A 19364-nucleotide genomic window follows, 5' to 3' on the forward strand; every position below is an offset into this window, starting at 1 on the left:
TAAAACACACACAAATTTAAGTGTTACTGCAAATGACATCACTGATATTAAAATCCGTATCGCTGACGTGACCGAAGGCAGAACTTACACTCGCAGATGCAGATATTAGCTATGCACTGAGGCGTCCTGTTGCTCCTCCTGTCTGGGACTAGCAAGTTGCCGGTAGCTTTTTTTTTTTTTAACAAGCAGATGAAGTGACAGCGGGGACGGCCAATCAGGTTGAATATAGGTTTGCGGGAAACCGCTACAGCCAATCAAAGCGCGATAGTTGTTTAGAGGCGGGACTTCTATCAGAGACTGATTTTTAACCCTTTGTGTACTATAATTATTGCCTAAACAATACGGACAGCGGGTGTATTATTGGTAGGGACTACACAGTAGAGGCTGGATTTTGGTAGGGTCGGGACCCTACCGTCCCTATATAATCCTACGCCCTTGACTGCACCCATGCGAAGATATTGTTAGCTTGCTTGTTAGCGAGCTAGTTAGCCTCCGGCGCTAGCGAAAAACAAGCCGACACACAGTCTCCTGTCTCAGATTCATCCTTATAAACGAACGCTTATCTCTGCTCGGTGGACCTGGGTTCATGGCGGTTGTTTCGGTAACAGCTGGCATTCGCATCGAACCCGTTGATATACACTGAGCTGGTATGTAGCTCCCGGATTAGCGTCCCTTAGCTATCACGGCTGATTCAAAGGCACCCTGCGAATCACATCGAAATAAAATACTTAACGTGACTTACCACAGAAACGGAGGCGCAGACATCGTTACCGTGACCGTCAGGAGAAGGAGCAGAACATCAAAGTGTGTAATTTACCGGGTATGTGGGTGTAAGCCATTTCATGAGGCGTTCACTTGTAGCTGGTTAAAGCCGAACTCACAACACACAGCACAGCTTACACTGTGACGTCACGTGAATTTCAAACATCTATATCGCTTAAACGAGGGAGTTAAAATAAAATACACCCCCCTCAGAGTTGTCATGAAGGAAGAACTTAGCGATTGAGACTAAAACCAAAGTTTGAGCAATGCTGTAAAAGGTTTAATTCTCCTCTAAAGTTGGCCACCCTGTAAACACAGTCTGTTAATGCATAGATAACACAATCCATGGTCTGACACTGCCATCTAGTGACTAAATATTGCAGCACATCTGCCAGATTTAGATGTTTTCATTCCTCAAACTGGAAGCCACACCACGGTCACACAGTTTTATGAAAAGTTGCAATTTCGTTAACTTTAGATCTTCATCTTGTTTTGAACACATGCATCAAATTTTTACGATGATTTAATGAAGGCCCTACGAGTAGTGAATCAAACTGTAACACATAGAAAAACAAGACATTTGCTGTTGCCACCAGGGGACGCTGTGATTTTAAGTCACGTTTTCTGTACCGATGTCTTCAGGTCGCGACTCTTGTCTTATGTGTATAGTTTGGACTCGATTGGACAAAATATGTCCAAGATACAGGAGCCCGTGTTTTGATGGCGTTTAATCAAACTTTGAGGTCACACCACGGTCAGACGGTTTTGCTAAAACTTAATCCTTCAATAACTTTAGATCTCCATTTTGTTGTGATGACGATCGTCTAAATTGTAAGTTGATTTGATGAAAGCTGTAGGAGGAGTATTTAAAACAAAAAATATCGAATATGTCCAAAATGGCCACTAAAGTCAAACTGGCAGGCTTCCTGTTGCGTTATTCATAATGCACTGATGGACTTTTTTGTGCATCTAGTCATGATACACAATAGTCTTTGTTTTTTTTGAGGATCGGTGAATGCTAAATGAGGGGCTTTTCCGTAGGTGGCGCTCTTGAGCCATTTTGCCACGCCCTTTTCAAAATACTCCAGAATACGTAAATTTTCGCCGCCTTCGAATTTACTGCAAACTCCTACAACTTTTTGAGCACATTAAAGCCCTCAAAAAGCCTATTCATTTAAGCTAAGAAAAATAATAATAATAATAATAATAATAATCATTTCAATTTCAATAGGGCCTCCCACCGATTTCGGTGCTCGGGCCCTAATAATAATAAAAATCCTTACAGATTCAATAGGGCCTCTCACCATTCGGTGCTCGGGCCCTAACTAGGGCTACGTTGTAGCACTTGCGGGCCCGAGCACCCGCACGTTGAAGCCTGTTGCGGTCGGTGGAGAGAGCGATCGATGATCAAGCGCACATCATCGATCGAGCATGCACTTCTCCACGTTGCATGCGTTTTGCGCTCTGCGGCAGTAGGTTTGCCAGTAGGTGGCGCCATCACTATTATTACGCACAGACATATATATCTGTTCATGTAGGCGCTCTGATGTAGCGTGAGCAATTTTGTGTCAATTGGACAATGTTAACACAACTTAATTTTCACACTGATCAGTAGGTGGCGCTATGACCCTGAACTAATATTTATATGTGGAGCTGTTCAGATCAGTATTGTGATCATAGGTCAGTAGTTTGGAGCCGGTTGGATAATGCAGAGTGGATTAACAAAGTACTTCCTGTTTCCTGGTGAATCAGTAGGTGGCGCTATGACACTGAGGAAATATTGACACATAGAGCTGTTCAGGCTTGTACTCTTATCATGTGACAGAAGTTTGGTAGTGATAGGACAATGCACAGTGGAATTATGAAAACATCGTGTCCTTTGGCGAAGGATGATCCTTCGCCAAACATCAATGTTTACATGGTTTGAGGAAATGTCACAATTCTGACCTTGATTCAATGACTTGACTGAGCTCATTTGAGCTGTATATCTTAAAGCAGCCAGGAGCAGTTCATCAAAGTATAAAACATGTCACTTCATGTTGCCACCAGGGGGCGCTGTGATTTCAAGTCATAATTTCTGTGTAGATGTCATCAAGCCGGAACTCTTGTCTTGCATGTCTACTTTAGACTTGATTGGACCATATATGTTCGAGATACAGATGCTCGTGTTTTGATGGCGTGTAACCAAACTTTAACGCCACGCCACGGTCACACGGTGTGAAGGGGAAAAAATCCCTTAATCAGTTTTTATCTCAATCTTGTTGGGATGACACTCATCTGAATTTGAAGTTGATCTGATGAAAGCTCTACGACAAGTAAATCAAAGTATAAATGTTGAATAGGGCCAAAATGGCCACTAAATCCAAAGTGGCGGGCTTCCTGTTTAGTCTAGCATATCTATCCAAGAGACTTATTTGTTTGTTATGAAAAGACACATGCCCAAATCGATTTTTGTACATGTCGGCCAAGCGTAGTGCCGGGCTGCCCGTTAGGGGGCGCTAGTCAGTTATTTTGCCACGCCCATTCCTTAAAACCATATGAAAATCTTCAGGGGGGGGATGTTGTTGCACACATGTAGTTTGAGTGAGATAGAACCATGAACACTGAAGTTAAAGCAATTTCGTGTTTCACGGCGAGGTGATGAACTTTGATGCCACGCTATTAATATGGCGTTTGACGAAAAGTCACAGTTATCTTATGCCTTCATTATCAATGTCTTGAGACCCATTTGGTACAGTTTGACATGGTTGAGGTCAGTGGATGAGGAGGAATACATCCAAGTGTAAGACAAGCAAAAAACAAGACATTTCCTGGTGCCACCAGGGGGCGCTGTGATTTTGAGTCATTATTTCTGTGTAGATGTCCTCAGGCCGGGACTCTTGTCCTACATGTCTAGTTTGGACTTGATTGGACCATGTATGTTCGAGATACAGATGCACGTGTTTTGATGGCGTGGAACCAAATTTTGACTTCACGCCACGGTCACACGAAGTGACGGAAAAAAATTCCGTTGATCATTTTTTTTCTCAATCTTGTTGTGATGACACCCGTCTAATTTTTAAGTTGATCTGATGAAAGCTCTACGACAAGTACATTAAAGTAAAAATGTGGAATTTGGCCAAAATGGCCACTAAATCCAAAATGGCGGGCTTCCTGTTGCATTTTTCATAATGCTCCAATAGACTTTTTTCTATGATTAGTCACGTTACACCAGTGTCTAGATTTTGGGGAAAATCGCTTATGTGGAAACCTAGGGGCTGGTTCCAGGGGGCGCTGTTGAGCCATTTTGCCACGCCCAATTCAAATTACTCCAGAATACTAAATTGTCCGCAGACCTTGAATTTCCTGCAAAGTTTCACAACTTTTTGAGCATGTCTAGACCCTGAAAAAGCCCCCCGAAGGGAAATAATAATAACTAGGGCTACGTTGTAGCACTTGCGGGCCCGAGCACCCGCACGTTGAAGCCTGTTGCGGTCGGTGGAGAGAGCGATCGATGACCAAGCGCACATCATCGATCGAGCATGCACTTCTCCACGTTGCATGCGTTTTGCGCTCTGCGGCAGTAGGTTTGCCAGTAGGTGGCGCCATCACTATTATTACGCACAGACATATATATCTGTTCATGTAGGCGCTCTGATGTAGCGTGAGCAATTTTGTGTCAATTGGACAATGTTAACACAACTTAATTTTCACACTGATCAGTAGGTGGCGCTATGACCCTGATCTAATATTTATATGTGGAGTTGTTCAGATCAGTATTGTGATCATAGGTCAGTAGTTTGGAGCCGGTTGGATAATGCAGAGTGGATTAACAAAGTACTTCCTGTTTCCTGGCGAATCAGTAGGTGGCGCTATGACACTGAGGAAATATTGACACATAGAGCTGTTCAGGCTTGTACTCTTATCATGTGACAGAAGTTTGGTAGTGATAAGACAATGCACAGTGGACTTATGAAAACATTGTGTCCTTTGGCGAAGGATGATCCTTCGCCAAACATCAATGTTTACATGGTTTGAGGAAATGTCACAATTCTGACCTTGATTCAATGACTTGACTGAGCTCATTTGAGCTGTATATCTTAAAGCAGCCAGGAGCAGTTCATCAAAGTATAAAACATGTCACTTCCTGTAGCCACCAGGGGGCGCTGTAATTTCAAGTCATAATTTCTGTGTAGATGTCATCAGGATGGCACCCTTGTCTTACATGTCTAGTTTGGACTCGATTGGACAATGTATGTCCGAGATACAGAACCTCGTGTTTTGATGGCGTTTAATCAAACTCAAGACGCCACGCCACGGTCACACGGTGTGACGAAAGGTCCATCTCTTAATCACTTTTTATCTCCATCTTGTTGTGATGGCACTAATCTTAATTTGAAGTTAATCTGATGAAAGCCCTGGGACAAGTGCATCAAGTAAAAATGTGGAATATGGAAAAAAAATGGCCACTAAATCCAAAATGGCGGCCTCCCTGTTTGGTCAAGCATACCTATCCAAGATATTTTTTTGTTTGTTATGAAACGACACATGTCCCGATAGATTTGTATAAATGTCGGCCATCGTAGTGCCGGGGTTGCCCTATAGGGGGCGCTGGTCAGTTTTTTTGCCACGCCCATTTCTTAAAACCATATGAATATCTTCAGGGGGGGGGCTGTTGTTACACACATGTAGTTTGAGAGAGATAGAATCATGAACACTGAAGTTACAGCAATTTCGTGTTTCACGGCGAGTTGATGAACTTTAATGCCACGCCATTCATATGGCGTTTGACGAAAAGTCACGGTAATCTTATGTCTTCATTGTCAATGTCTTGGGACCCATTTGATACAGTTTGACATGGTTGAGGTCAGTGGATGAGGAGAAATTCATCCAAGTGTAAGACAAGCAAAAAACAAGACATTTCCTGTTGCCACCAGGGGGCGCTGCGGTTTTAAGTCATCATTTATGCATAGATGTCATCAGGCGGGGACTATTGTCTTACATGTCTAGTTTGGACTTGATTGGAACATGTATGTCCGAGATACAGATGCCCGTGTTTTGATGGCGTGTAACCAATTTTTAGCGCCATGCCACGGTCACACGGTGTGATAAAAAAAAAATCCCTCAATCATTTTTTATCTCCATCTTGTTGTGATGACACTCATCTGAATTTGAAGTTGATCTGATGAAAGCCCTGGGACAAGTACGTAAAAGTAAAAATGTGGGATATTGCCAAAATGGCCACTAAAAGCAAAATGGCGGACTTCCTGTTGCGTTTTTCATAATGCTCCATGAGACTTTTTTTCATGACTGGTCACGATACACCTATATCCAGATTTTGATGAAAATCCGTTATGTGGAAACCTAGGGGCTGGTTCCAGGGGGCGCTGTAGAGCCATTTTGCCACGCCCAATTCCAATTACTCCAGAATACTAAAATATCCGCAGACCTTGAATTTCCTGCAAAGTTTCATAACTTTTTGAGCATGTCTAGACCCTGAAAAAGCCCCCCAAAGGGAAATAATAATAATAATAATAATAATAATAATAATAAAAATCCTTACAGATTCAATAGGGCCTCTCACCATTCGGTGCTCGGGCCCTAACTAGGGCTACGTTGTAGCACTAACGGGCCCGAGCACAGGCAATTTTAGTCTGTTGCGGTCGATGAAGAGAGAACGTTCGATGACCAAGCGCTAGTCTCCGCATTGCATGCATTTGCGCTCTGCGGCAAGGATGATTGCTCCACTTCCTGTAGCCAGCCGCTGGTGCTGAACTAGAGGTAAGTAACCTTCAAACTATACAACATAACCTATTGCTTTATCTATCATCATATGCTTACATGCCTCAAGTTTTGTGTAATATGTAATTGTTATAAAAGTTACCGTTTATTTATCACGTCTAATGAACAGATTGAAGCAAGTTAACTCCACAGTCTTGTTTTGGTTGTGACTTTATTTATTTTTTTAATAAGTTACTATCAATACGCTACACGTGTACTTTGCATGTGATAATAACTGTTTCACCATTATTCTGATACAGGCTGATATATCCACCATTACTATTTTCACATTGTTAATTTAGTCTGTCATGGAGTTGTAGAGTCAATTAGACAGTATAGATAAGATTATAATGTCCACACATCAGTGTTGTAAACACTTCTCCAGTTAATTATATAATTATGTTTTCACACTGAGGGAAGTGGAGAGACTTGATGTGGACTGTTATCAACAGCTCTGTGGGAGATCATCACCTTGAATATTACAGATGAGGTAGAAAGACATTTTATCTATGTGTATAATGTTGTATTTCTTTCTCACGTTTTATCAAAAGCGATTTAAAGTATGTGCATTTAACCATTAGGATACAAACCCAGACCCCAGTACATTGGTTCTATCTGAAATATGTGGTGCTTCATACACAACACAAAACATTCATAACAGTGCGCTTCTGCTCCTCATTAATGCAGCTCCTGATGTCCTCAGCAGCAACATGGTGGAGATCTGCAGCGTCATGCTGGTCAACTGGAAGACAACTGATCAAGATTAAAAGATTAAGATTAAGATCCATTTATTCGTCCCAAACAAATGCACAGACATGCAAAGGCACACTCATGCAGGTAGGGAAATTTAATCTCTGCTTTTTACCATCTGGTGCAGGACACACAGAGCAGTCAGCGACCATGTACGGCGCTCGGGGAGCAGATGTTTGGGGAGTGAGGTGCCTTGCTCAGGGGCACTAGAGAGGGTAGGGAGACTTTTGGATTTTTGGACAGATCAATCCAGGTTCGTCTTTTAAGTACAGATGGCCTGCGAATGTCATGGAGTTTTACAGTGAATTAGACAGTTTAGATATGATTTTAATCTCCAAACATCAGTGTTGTAAACAGTTCTCAAATTAATGATATAATTATGTTTTCACACTGAGAGAAGTCGAGAGACTTGATGTGGACTTCTATCAATAGCTCTGTGGGAGATTATCACCTTGAATATTACTGATGAGGTAGAAAGACATTTTATCTATTTATACAATGTTGTATTTCTTTCAGTACTTTTATCAGAAGGGACGTAAAATATGTACATTTAACCATGAGGATACAAACCAAGACCACAGTACAACGGTTCTATCTGAAATCTGTTGTGCTTCATACACAACACAAAACATTCTTTAACAGTGAGTTTTTTCATCTTCATAGATGAAGAACTGCAGCACCTGATGTCCTCAGCAGCAACATGGTGGAGATCTGATTTGATACACTTTAGATAAGAACCCAGTGTTTTATATTTCTGCTTTGTCATAAGAGACAGAACATGGTCATCACAGCTGTGTCCTTCAGGCTCGTCTGTCCCTAATAAAATGATAGGAAACATGAAAGTATGTCATAATTATAGAGAAAGAGTTACATATGAACAAAGTGTGTATTCTTATTTTCGGTGGATATTCAACTATGTATTTGAATATGCTTTTGGATTAAAACGTGCACTACCATGACAATGAATGTTTAGTATGGAGCTATTTCACATTAAAAGTATTGCATTATAATTTAACACATTATGTATTATGTGCAATACTTTGTAAGTAATGAAAACAGGTCTGTACCTGGAGTCAGTGTTCAGTCTGGTTGGATTCAAGTTGTGTCTCACGCTGGACATCCTAGAGGAACATTGAACACAAATACACAGATATGTTAAGTCATACATGTGCCATGTTATCTGCTTAACAGACTTTTACATGGTAATAATAAAATATTAATTCAAAGTTAATCAGATCATAATCATTTCAGCTTAGGAAATAGGTAGTGCATATTAGCCTACAATTCTGTATGACACTGTCTGTTCTAGTAAAGTTACAAGGCTATGATTTACTCATATTTAACAAAAGAATTCAGTGAAGTCTGTCTGAGATTAACGATTTAAATACTGAAGGTGGGAGACACGGTTACTTTTCACTGTAACACGTTACAACACTACTCTGAAGAAAGAGCTTTAGAACACGTAATGCTCCTTTGAACAGCTGCTCTTGCAATGCAGATGTGACTTTAAACACTCAGGTTTCAGTTAGCATCGCTAGCCCGCTAGCGCAGCTAACTTACAAGCCGACACACAGTCTCCTGTCTCAGAGTCATCCGCATAAAGTAACGCTTATATCTGCTGGGTGGACCCGCTCATGTCGTTTCATGTCGGTGTTTGTCGGTAATAACCCCAATCGAATCGAAGGACTGTTACTGCACCCATGCGAAGATATTGTTAGCTTGCTTGTTAGCGAGCTAGTTAGCCTTCGGCGCTAGCGGAAAAACAAGCCGACACACAGTCTCCTGTCTCAGAGTCATCCGCATAAAGTAACGCTTATATCTGCTGGGTGGACCCGCTCATGTCGTTTCATGTCGGTGTTTGTCGGTAATAACCCCAATCGAATCGCAGGACAGATACTGCACCCATGCGAAGATATTGTTTAGCCTCGGGGCTAGCGCAACTATGCTAACAAGTTGCTTTAACACACGCTGCAAATCACTTCTAACAGATCGAAATAAAATAGTTAACTTCACTTACCACAGAAACGAGAGAGCAGTCGCCTTTTACGTGTCCGTCAGATGAACAAGCAGAACAGCAAACTGTGCTACTGATTCGATGTGTGAGTGGACCGTCACCACAGACTCAGCTCTTACTGAAGGAGATTGTCATGATGCGTTCACTTGCAGCTGTGTTAAATTGCGTTTCGTTTTTCATGTCGAGATGATGACCTCAGCTGCCAAGCAGTTAATCATCATGATGAAAAGTCACAGCAATCTTATGCCTACACTATCAATATCTTGAGACCCATTTCACACAGTTTGAAATGGTTTCGCAAAGTGGCTGAATAGAAATAACTCCAGGTGTGAGTTGACCAAAACAATGCGGTCTAATGATGCGTTCATGGTAACTCCGTTAAAATGAATTTCGTTTGTCATGGTGAGCTGATGAACTTTGATGCCCCGCCATTAACAATCCGCATGATGAAAAGTCACAGTAATATTATGCCTACATTATCAATATCTTGAGACCCATGTGACAAAGTTTGACATGGTTTAGCACAGTGGCTGGGGAGAAATAGATCAAAGAGTAACACCTACCAAAACAAGACATTTCCTAATGCCCCCAGGGGGCGCTGTCCTTTTAAGTCATGATTTCTAGGTAGATGTCTTCCGATCGCGACTCTTGTCTTATGTGTATAGTTTGGACTCGATTGGACAAAATATGTCCAAGATACAGAAGGCCGTGTTTTAATGTTATTCATCAAATTTTAAGGGCACGCCACGGTCAGACGGTGTGGTGAAAAGTGTTTTTTTTTGATAACTTTACATCTTCATGTTGTCTTGAGGAGACTCATGTAATTTTTAAGTTGACCTGATGAAGGCCCTACGACAAGTAAATCAAAGTGTAAGACGTATAAAAAAAAAACATTTCCTGTTGCCACCAGGGGACGCTGTGATTTTAAGTCACGATTTCTGTACCGATGTCTTCAGGTCGCGACTCTTGTCTTATGTGTATAGTTTGGACTCGATTGGACAAAATATGTCCAAGATACAGGAGCCCGTGTTTTGATGGCGTTTAATCAAACTTTGAGGCCACACCACGGTCAGACGGTTTTGCGAAAACTTAATCCTTCAATAACTTTAGATCTCCATTTTGTTGTGATGACGATCGTCTAAATTGTAAGTTGATTTGATGAAAGCTGTAGGAGGAGTACTTAAAAGAAAAAATATCGAATATGACCAAAATGGCCACTAAAGTCAAACTGGCGGGCTTCCTGTTGCGTTATTCATAATGCACTGATGGACTTTTTTGTGCATCTAGTCAAGATACACAATAGTCTTTGTTTTTTTTGAGGATCGGTGAATGCGAAATGAGGGGCTTTTCCGTAGGTGGCGCTATTGAGCGGTTTTGACACACCCGTTCCCAAATACTTCAGAATACGTAAACTTGCGCACATTTCTAATTTACTGTACACTTTAGAAACTTTTTGAGCATGTTAAAGCCCTCAAAAAGCCAATTCACTGAGCGAAGAAAAATAGTAATAATAATAATCTTTTCAATTTCAATAGGTCCTCTCACCGATTTCGGTGCTCGGGCCCTAATAATGAAAATCCTTACAATTTCAATAGGGCCTCTCACCATTCGGTGCTCGCGCCCTAATTAAATGCGTTTTGCGCTCTGCGGCAGTAGGTTTGCCAGTAGGTGGCGCCATCACTATTATTACGCACAGACATATATATCTGTTCAAGTAGCCGCTCTGATGTAGCGTGAGCAATTTTGTGTCAATTGGACAATTTTACCACAATGTAATTTTCACACTGATCAGTAGGTGGCGCTATGACCCTAAACTAATGTTTATATATGGAGCTGTTCAGATCAGGATTGTGATCATAGGTCAGAAGTTTGGAGCCGGTTGGATAAGGCAGTTTGGATTAACAAAGTACTTCCTGTTTCATGGATAATCAGTAGGTGGCGCTATGACACTGAGGAAATATTGACACATAGAGCTGTTCAGGCTTGTACTCTTATCATGTGACAGAAGTTTGGTAGTGATAGGACAATGCACAGTGGAATTATGAAAACATCGTGTCCTTTGGCGAAGGATGATCCTTCGCCGCACCTCAATGTTTAAATGGTTTGAGGAAATGTCACAATTCTGACCTTGATTCAATGACTTGACTGAGCTCATTTGAGCTGTATATCTTAAAGCAGCCAGGAGCAGTTCATCAAAGAATAAAACATGTCAATTCATGTTGCCACCAGGGGGCGCTGTGATTTCAAGTCATAATTTCTGTGTAGATGTCATCAGGCCGAAACTCTTGTCTTACATGTCTAGTTTGGACTTGATTGGACCATGTATGTTCGAGATACAGATGCTCGTGTTTTGATGGCGTGTAACCAAACTGTAATGCCACGCCACGGTCACACGGTGTGAAGGGAAAAAAATCCCTTAATCAGTCTTTATCTCAATCTTGTTGTGATGACACTCATCTGAATTTGAAGTTGATCTGATGAAAGCTCTACGACAAGTAAATCAAAGTAAAAATGTGGAATAGGGCTAAAATGGCCACTAAATCCAAAATGGTGGGCTTCCTGTTTAGTCTAGTATATCTATCCAAGAGACTAATTTGTTTGTTATGAAAAGACACATGCTCAAATCGATTTTTGTACATGTCGGCCAATCTTAGTGCCGGGGCTGCCCGTTAGGGGGCGCTAGTCAGTTATTTTGACACGCCCATTCCTTAAAACCATATGAAAATCTTCAGGGGGGGATGTTGTTGCACACATGTAGTTTGAGTGAGATAGAGCCATGAACACTGAAGTTAGAGCAATTTCGTGTTTCGCGGCAAGTTGATGAACTTTGATGCCACGCCATTAATATGGCGTTTGACGAAAAGGCACAGTTATCTTATGCCTTCATTATCAATGTCTTGAGACCCATTTGGTACAGTTTGACATGGTTGAGGTCAGTGGATGAGGAGGAATACATCCAAGTGTAAGACAAGCAAAAAACAAGACATTTCCTGGTGCCACCAGGGGGCGCTGTGATTTTAAGTCATTATTTCTGTGTAGATGTCATCAGGCCAAGACTCTTCTCTTACATGTCTAGTTTGGACTTGATTGGACCATGTATGTTCGAGATACAGATGCCCGTGTTTTGATGGCGTGGAACCAAACTTTGACGACACGCCACGGTCACACGAAGTGACGGAAAAAAATTCCGTTAATCATTTTTTTTCTCAATCTTGTTGTGATGACACGCGTCTAATTTTTAAGTTGATCTGATGAAAGCTCTACGACAAGTACATTAAACTAAAAATGTGGAATTTGGCCAAAATGGCGGGCTTCCTGTTGCGTTTTTCATAATGCTCCAAGAGACTTTTTTCTATGATTATTCACGTTACACCAGTGTCTAGATTTTGGTGAAAATCGCTTATGTGGAAACCTAAGGGCTGGTTCCAGGGGGCGCTGTTGAGCCGTTTTGCCACGCCCATTTCCAAATACTCCAGATTACGTAAATTTTCACCACTCTCTAATTTACTGGAAAGTTTAAAAACTTTTTGAGCACGTTGAAGCCCTCAAAAAGCCAATTCATTGTTCGGAGAATAATAAGAATAACTAGGGCTACGTTGTAGCACTAACGGGCCCGAGCACAGGCAATTTCAAGTCTGTTGCGGTCGGGGAAGAGAGAGCGATCGATGACCAAGCGCACGTCTCTGCCTTGCGTGCGTTTTAAGCTCTGCAGCAAGAATAAACGCTTCACTTCCTATAGCCAGCAGGTGGCGCTATGATTTTAAGTCATGGTGTCTTTGTAGATGTCATCAGGTCGCGACTCTTGTCTTACATGTCTAGTTTGGAGTCGATGGGACCAAATATGTCTAAGATATAGAAGCTTGTGTTTTCATGGCGTTCATCACACTTTGCCGCCACGCCACGGTCAGACGGTGTGTCAGAAAGTTGTTTCTTTGATAACTTTTTATCTCCATATTGTTGTGATGACACTCATCTACATTTTTTGTTGATCTGATGAAAGCTCTCCGAGAAGTACATAAAAATAGAACATGTACCAAAAACAAGACATTTCCTGCTGCCACCAGGGGGCGCTGTCATTTTAAGTCAAGATTTTTGTGTTGTTGTCTTCAGGTCGCGACTCTTGTCTTACATGTGTAGTTTGGAGTCCATGGGACCAAATATATCTGAGATATAGAAGCTCGTGTTTTGATGGCGTTTCGTGACACTTTGATGCCATGCCACAGTCAGACGGTGTGTCAAAAAGTTGTTTCTTTGATAACTTTAGATCTTCATTTTGTTGTGATGACAGTCGTCTAAATTTTAAGTTGATCTGATGAAAGCTCTGCTACAAGTGTATCATAGAAAAAAACATGGAATATTCCCAAAATGGCCACTAAATCCTAAATTGCTGGCTTCCTGTTGCGTTTTTCATAATGCACCGAGTGGCTTTTTTGTGCGTCTGGTCATGATACACAACTGTCTTCAAAATCATGAGGATCAGTGAATGCTAAATGAGGTGCTTCTCAGTAAATGAGGGGAAGCTCCGTTGGTGGCGCTGTTGAGCCATTTTGCCACGCCCATTTCCAAATACCCCAGAATACGTACATTTTCACGACTTTCTAACCAACTGCAAACTTTTACAACTTTTTGAGCATGTTAAAGGCCTCAAAAAGCCAATTCATTGCGCTCCGCGAAATAATAATAATAAGAATCATTTCAATTTCAATAGGTCCTCTCACCGATTTCGGTGCTCGGGCCCTAATAATAATCATTTCAATTTCAATAGGTCCTCTCACCGATTTCGGTGCTCGGGCCCTAATAATAATAAGAATTAAAGCTGAATTTGTGTGACAAGATGTATCATGTGATTTTTTTTAATCGTTCAATAAATGCAGTGTTTTAAGCAGTGATGTATTACAGCAGTGTTGTTGCGCTCATATTCATCATATGGCATCGTTCGTGATGGTGAGTCCTAATGTTGTCAATAGATGTAACATAGGCTACGGAGCCGCATGCAGCTCTTCAGCCCCTCTGCAGTGGCTCCCTGTACAGTGCATGTTGCGCATATTGTTCTCGAATGGTGAACTTAACGAATCAGTTCTTTCACATGATGAACGTGAGTGAATGTAGCATTCACGTTCATTTTTTAAATAATCATCGTATCAGGCCATCATGAAATACCAGGAGCGGTTGAATGTGTGTGTGTGGGTGCGCGCTCCCAGATAGTGGACACACACACAGATCCGGGGCTCCGCCCCCCGCCCTGAGCTCACTCGCTCAGAGAGACACAGTGAGATCGGAGCTCGTTCACGTGGAGCAGCCTCTCAGTGACTGACCGGCTGCTTCTCAACAGTGGAAACAGTGAAAACAACGAGTTTCTCTGGTCTCAGCTGATCAGAGATCATCGCCTAAGCTTCTTGATCAGAGCAGAAGCTGCAGGTGGTTTGTACCGATCTGCAGTTTCTGTGTCGGCCTCCAGTCTGACCTGCTCTCACGCTTTGTTTTAATATTTCAGCAACTAAAATATGCGTCACATCCTATTACGTCCCAGCGCTCTTCCCTGCAGGTCGCTAATCTATAGTTCCAACCCCCGGCCTCGGTAAACTAATCATGGATAAATCCCAGAAAAGAAAAGTCTTGGAGGAAAATAGAGTTTAATTCTGCGTGGACAGATTAATTTGCTTTCACTGCCACCGATGCTGTCTTACATGTATGCTTGATATGTGGCGAGGAATTAGCAAACAATAAGAAATGTAACGTTGAAAGATATTTCCAGAGCAAGCTCACAGCATCTGCTGAAAAGTACCAAGCTGGAGATGAGGAAAAAAAGCTGAGTTCTGTGTTTAGTTTAATCCAAACTAGGCCCACACATGTATTTTGTTCTCCAATTCATGAGAGTTTGGTGTTTTCCTATTTTGTAACAGGTAAAAATAGCAGTTAAATGTCAACAGTTTTTTATATTGTCGTTCTATTATTTAATAAATGCAACAAACTATAGTTTTTATATATATTGTATATCTATATATATATATATATGTATATATTTAACTTTATAACCTGTGTTATCAAATATGTTGTGCGGCTCCAGACAGATTTAAATTGGGGGAAGACGGGACAAAATGGGTCTGTCAGGAGTCACAATTTGAGCCTTGATCAAACTATGGTCTTAGGATGCCCTCTGGTGCCTTAATATTGGCGCTGCAGGTGAAATTCAATATTAAGTCACTAGAGAGCAGTGTAGGACCATGAACTACAGACATGGTGTTTTCATTTTGTTTATCAAATTTATAAGCCTCACCACGGTCACACAGATTGATGAAAAGTTTAAATTTTGATAACTTTAGATCTTCATCTTGTTTTGTACACATGCATCAAATTTTTACGTTGATTTGATGAAGGCCCTACGAGAAGTGAGTCAAATTGTAATACTAACAAAAACAAGACATTTCCTGCTGCCCCCAGGGGGCGCTGTCCTTTTAAGTCATGATTTCTAGGTAGATGTCTTCCGTTCGCGACTCTTGTCTTATATGTGTAGTTTGGAGTCGTTTGGACCAAATATGTCTGAGATATAGACGCTCGTGTTTTCATGGCGTTTCATCAAACTGGGAGGCCACGCCACGGTCAGACGGTTTTGCTAAAACTTAATCCTTCAATAACTTTAGATCTCCATTTTGTTGTGATGACGATCGTCTAAATTGTAAGTTGATTTGATGAAAGCTGTAGGAGGAGTACTTAAAAGAAAAAATATCGAATATGACCAAAATGGCCACTAAAGTCAAACTGGCGGGCTTCCTGTTGCGTTATTCATAATGCACTGATGGACTTTTTTGTGCATCTAGTCATGATACACAATAGTCTATGTTTTTTTTGATGATCGGTGAATGCTAAATGAGGGGCTTTTCCGTAGGTGGCGCTATTGAGCGGTTTTGACACACCCGTTCCCAAATACTTCAGAATACGTAAACTTGCGCACATTTCTAATTTACTGTACACTTTAGAAACTTTTTGAGCACGTTAAAGCCCTCAAAAAGCCAATTCACTGAGCGAAGAAAAATAATAATAATAATAATCTTTTCAATTTCAATAGGTCCTCTCACCGATTTCGGTGCTCGGGCCCTAATAATAAGAATAATGCCTACAATTCCAATAGGGCCTCTCACCATTCGGTGCTCGGGCCCTAACTAGGGCTACGTTGTAGCACTAACGGGCCCGAGCACAGGCAATTTCAAGTCTGTTGCGGTCGGGGAAGAGAGAGCGATCGATGACCAAGCGCACGTCTCTGCCTTGCATGCGTTTTAAGCTCTGCAGCAAGAATAAACGCTTCACTTCCTGTAGCCAGCAGGTGGCGCTAGGATTTTAAGTCATGGTGTCCTTGTAGATGTCATCAGATCGCGACTCTTGTCTTACATGTCTAGTTTGGAGTTGATTGGACCAAATATGTCCAAGATACAGACGCTCGTGTTTTGATGGCATGTGATCAGACTTTGACTCCACGCCATGGTCAGAGTATGGTGTTGTCCTATTTTGTAGCAGGTAAAAATACCAGTTAAATGTCAACAGTTGTCTTTATTGTCGTTCTGTTATTTAATAAATGCAACAAACTATAGTTTTTATATATATTGTATAACTATATATATATATATGTATATATATAACTTTATAACCTGTGTTATCAAATATGTTGTGCGGCTCCAGACAGATTTAAATTGGGGGAAGAGGGGACGAAATGGCTTTTTCAATAGTTACATTTTGTGTCTTGATCAAACCATGGTGTTACACTGACCTCTGGTGCCTTAATATTGGCACTACAGGTGTAATTCAATATTAAGTCACTAGAGAGCAGTGTTGGACCATTAACTACAGACATGGTGTTTTCATTTTGTTTATCAAATTTATAAGCCTCACCACGGTCACACAGATTGATGAAAAGTTTAAATTTTGATAACTTTAGATCTTCATCTTGTTTTGTACACATGCATCAAATTTTTACGTTGATTTGATGAAGGCCCTACGAGAAGTGAGTCAAACTGTAAGACATAGAAAAACAAGACATTTGCTGTTGCCACCAGCGGACGCTGTGATTTTAAGTCATGATTTCTGTACCGATGTCTTCAGGTCGCGACTCTTGTCTTATGTGTATAGTTTGGACTCGATTGGACAAAATATGTCCAAGATACAGGAGCCTGTGTTTTGATGGCGTTTAATCAAACTTTGAGGCCACACCACGGTCAGACGGTTTTGCTAAAACTTAATCCTTCAATAACTTTAGATCTCCATTTTGTTGTGATGACGATCGTCTAAATTGTAAGTTGATTTGATGAAAGCTGTAGGAGGAGTACTTAAAAGAAAAAATATCGAATATTACCAAAATGGCCACTAAAGTCAAACTGGCGGGCTTCCTGTTGCGTTATTCATAATGCACTGATGGACTTTTTTGTGCATGTAGTCATGATACACAATAGTCTTTGTTTTTTTTGATGATCGGTGAATGCTAAATGAGGGGCTTTTCCGTAGGTGGCGCTATTGAGCGGTTTTGACACACCCGTTCACAAATACTTCAGAATACGTAAACTTGCGCACATTTCTAATTTACTGTACACTTTAGAAACTTTTTGAGCACGTTAAAGCCCTCAAAAAGCCAATTCACTGAGCGAAGAAAAATAATAATAATAATAATCTTTTCAATTTCAATAGGTCCTCTCACCGATTTCGGTGCTCGGGCCCTAATAATCATTTCAATTTCAATAGGGCCTCCCACCGATTTCGGTGCTCGGGCCCTAATAATCTTTTCAATTTCAATAGGTCCTCTCACCGATTTCGGTGCTCGGGCCCTAATAAAGTAAATATAACCGTCAAACAGCCATGCTGAGAAAAAGTCACACGTCAGATCGGAAAATGTTGCCCGTCAGCGAGTTCAAACTTTTATCCATAAGACACTTTGCTTCAAATATGAATCTATAATACCCTGTAAACGCTGATGTGATGACTTTGATGGTGTAACAACAAAACTGTAAAAGAAAACAGATCAATTAGCGACCTTTCAATAAGGTAATACAAAATGTTGAGCATTGAACAGTTTTGCATGTACAATCAGAGGGGATTTAAATTTTTTTCTGAAAAACATGTGATCGTATTTGTTGAAACCCTTTTACCATCCTGAGAGCCATCAATAAATTACGTCCTTTGAAAAAAAAAAAAAAAGCCAGTGTCTGTAGGACAATCATTCCTTACAGACTGAACGAGAGGGAGTGGGATGCACCGCTGCGTTTTTTGCAGCCTGCTCTTGTCGGCTTTTCCATGATTATCTACCCTAGCTTTAACATGTAGACATTTGACATATGTTTAAAAAACAAGTCAAACTAGGGCTACGTTGTAGCACTAACGGGCCCGAGCACAGGCAATTTCAAGTCTGTTGCGGTCGGGGAAGAGAGAGCGATCGATGACCAAGCGCACGTCTCTGCCTTGCGTGCGTTTTAAGCTCTGCAGCAAGAATAAACGCTTCACTTCCTGTAGCCAGCAGGTGGCGCTAGGATTTTAAGTCATGGTGTCTTTGTAGATGTCATCAGGTCGCGACTCTTGTCTTACATGTCTAGTTTGGAGTTGATTGGACCAAATATGTCCAAGATACAGACGCTCGTGGTTTGATGGCGTGTGATCAGACTTTGACTCCACGCCATGGTAAGAGTTTAGTGTTTTCCTATTTTGTAACAGGTAAAAATAGCAGTTAAATGTCAACAGTTGTCTTTATTGTCGTTCTATTATTTAATAAATGCAACAAACTATAGTTTTTATATATATTGTATGACTATATATATATATATAACTTTATAACCTGTGTTATCAAATATGTTGTGCGGCACCAGACAGCTTTAAATTGGGGGAAGAGTGGTCGAGCACAGGCAATTTCAAGTCTGTTGCGGTCGGGGAAGAGAGAACGATCGATGACCAAGCGCATGTCTCTGCCTTGCGTGCGTTTTAAGCTCTGCAGCAACAATAAACGCTTCACTTCCTGTAGCCAGCAGGTGGCGCTAGGATTTTAAGTCATGATGTCTTTGTAGATGTCATCAGGTCGCGACCCTTGTCTTACATGTCTAGTTTG

The 19364-nt window shown here is 41.2% G+C and overlaps 1 long non-coding RNA gene across 3 annotated transcripts; it reads right to left on the reverse strand.

Moving 5' to 3' along the window:
* Positions 1 to 6544: 6544 nt before the first annotated feature.
* On the reverse strand, positions 6545 to 10152 carry LOC128459202 (uncharacterized). 3 transcript variants are annotated; one of them, XR_008342112.1, is made up of 4 exons: positions 9290 to 10152; positions 8340 to 8393; positions 7388 to 8088; positions 6545 to 7275 (listed from the first exon to the last, which is right to left on the reverse strand). It is a non-coding gene; the product is annotated as an uncharacterized LOC128459202 (long non-coding RNA). The 3 variants fall into 3 exon arrangements; XR_008342113.1 differs by lacking the exon at positions 6545 to 7275 and having other exon boundaries at positions 7294 to 7549; positions 7953 to 8088; positions 9290 to 10147; XR_008342111.1 differs by lacking the exon at positions 6545 to 7275 and having other exon boundaries at positions 7294 to 8088; positions 9290 to 10146.
* Positions 10153 to 19364: the final 9212 nt, after the last annotated feature.

This window comes from Pleuronectes platessa, chromosome 16 (genome assembly GCF_947347685.1).
Source record: "Pleuronectes platessa chromosome 16, fPlePla1.1, whole genome shotgun sequence".
Taxonomy (NCBI): Eukaryota; Metazoa; Chordata; class Actinopteri; order Pleuronectiformes; family Pleuronectidae; genus Pleuronectes; species Pleuronectes platessa.